This window comes from Macrobrachium rosenbergii, chromosome 46 (genome assembly GCF_040412425.1).
Source record: "Macrobrachium rosenbergii isolate ZJJX-2024 chromosome 46, ASM4041242v1, whole genome shotgun sequence".
Taxonomy (NCBI): Eukaryota; Metazoa; Arthropoda; class Malacostraca; order Decapoda; family Palaemonidae; genus Macrobrachium; species Macrobrachium rosenbergii.
Window position 1 is genome coordinate 2,325,001 of NC_089786.1, and position 2,500 is coordinate 2,327,500.

At 38.4% G+C, this 2,500-nt stretch overlaps 1 protein-coding gene across 3 annotated transcripts in view; it reads left to right on the forward strand.

Annotated features, from left to right (window-relative positions):
- LOC136830143 (leucine-rich repeat-containing protein 24-like) overlaps positions 1-2,500 on the forward strand; it is a 668,646-nt gene that overhangs the window by 601,875 nt on the left and 64,271 nt on the right. The window lies entirely within an intron of this gene.

Sequence of the window (2,500 nt, forward strand, 5' to 3'; positions counted from 1 at the left end):
CGAACTGCCTGAAATTTCAGGCAGATGGCGAAATGCACTTAGGGGCATTTGATATACCGCCAGGGGCTAGTACTAAACAAGGCGAAACAGTGACTCATCTACGATGTTTTGCCGTGTTTAGTACTAGCTCCTTGGGGCGCCAAATGTATTTCGCCATGTTTAGTACTAGCCCCTGTGGGATCAAATGTGCTTAGGGACATTTGATCCCCCCAGGGGCTAGTACTAAACACGGCGAAACAGTGACCCATCTACACTGTTTCGCCGTGTTTAGTAATTACAGGAGGGCATATACTGATAGAAAAGCACTTTGATTAAAAAAACAGGAACTATAAGATGCCACTTTTTTACAACATTCTAAAAAGAAGAGCCAGTGCTGTTAAAAACTGAAATGTCACTTTTTTTACAGTATTCCGAAGAAAAAGTGCAACCACATGAGAGCTAGTGCCGATAAACAGGCACTTTGATAAACAAAAACATAAAATAAAAAACTATCACTTTTTTTCCACAGTATTCCAAAGAAAAAGTGCAACCAGATAAGAGCCCGTGCCAATGGGAGGCACTTTAATAAAAAAAAAACACTATAAAAACTCTGAGATGTCACTTTTTCCACAACAATCCAAACAAAAAGTGCAACCACATAACCCCCCCGTGCAAATAGGAAGGCACTTTAATAAAAAAACAAAATAAAAACATAATCACTTTTTTCACAACATTCCAAAGAAAAAGTACAACCACATAACCCCCCCGTGCTAATAGACAGGCACTTTATTAAAAAAAAAAAACACACAATAAACACTCAGAAATATCACTTTTTTTACAACATTCCAAAGAAAAAGTGCCACCGCATGATAACATACACCGTGACAGTGTTTTTAAAAAACAGGACACGTTTGCACAATTGTTATTTCACCCCAGACTCGCGAGAGGAATCACACTTCCTGCGTATTATTTTTCCCTGAAAGGAAGGTGTAACGAGAGAAGAAGAAGAAGAAGAAGAAGAAGAAGAAGAAGAAGAAGAAGAAGAAGAAGAAGAAGAAGAAGAAGAAGGGTTTCCTATTCTTTGTTCATTTTGGCTTCCTTCTTGGAGTTTCTGAAGAGCCAAGAAATATCTCTTCCGTCACAAATCGATGTCCACTTGAACTATTTCATAATTTTATATACTAAACAAGAGTCTGTTCCCTTACAAAAGTAAATTTAAATAATTTCTGTATTTCACAAACATATTAGTAGTGTCTCTGCAAGTTACTAAATGTTATATGCATTTTTAGTTTTCTGTAAAAGAAAGCTATTGTGCCGGCTTTGTCTGTCCGTCCGCACTTTTTTCTGTCCACACTTTTTCTGTCCGCCCTCAGATCTCAGAAACTACTGTGGCTAGAGGGCTGCAAATTGATATGCTGATCATCCACCCTCCAGTCATCAAACATACCAAATTGCAACCCTGTAGCCTCAGTAGTTTTATTTTATTTCAGGTTAAAGTTAGCCATGATCGTACTTCAGGGAACGAGATAGGCCACCACCGTGCCATGGTTAAAGTTTCATGGGCAGCGGCTCATACAGCATTATACCGAGACCACTAAAACATAAATCTAATTTCGGTGGCCTTGATTATACGCTGTAGCTGCTGTACAGAAACTCGATTGCGCCGAAGAAACTTCTTCGCATTTTTCACTTGTTTGATATCATTCTGGGCCACTTCGCTAGTAAGAAGTTCCAGATACTGGTGGAAGCGGAAAAGTATTGAAAAGTGGAGTGTGTGAACATATGTTTCATAATCCAAGGGAATTATTATTGGTATGAAGTACAAATGTATATTCAAGCTGATATATCAATGGTTCTTAACCTGGGGGTTGCTGCACCCCTTTACGGGGGCTGCAGCAATCTCCAAGGGGGCGGCGAGCCCTAGGGAAAAATTAAAAGTTCTCTAATTCGTTCTTCTCTTAATAAGAGTCGCTAAGAAGCAGTGTCAAGTATGAGTATCTCACTAATTCATTCCCAAAATTATGAAAACACCCCTTCTGTTTTTTTTTTAAATCTGGAAGGGAATTTTACTCACAGATGAAGGGGGGGGGCCAACTCTCAAAGGGGGCGTGGTAATAAAAAGGTTAAGAACTATTGCGATATATTTAACTCTAAAAATACCTTCAAATCCTTTTCTCCCAGCCATGCACACATTAATGAGAAGTTGGAGGTACTGGTGAAAGAATCAGACATTATTGTAAAAAAAAAAAAAACAGTGAATATAACCAAATGTTTAAAGATATTTAGAAATAATCAGCTATTATTGTGAAAAAAACTAAAAAGTGAATATTACCAAATGTTTTAAGATATTTACAAGTAAAATTTTTTTTAAAAGTCCAAAAATTCTCAGGCAGTGTAAACGCAAGTCAAAACAAACCAATGAATCACGTGACCTGCGACCCAATTTGTGACCCAGTCCCACAGTGTCGCCACCACAGGGGTCCAGAGGTATTCTAAGGCGCCCTTATTAGCAATGCAACTC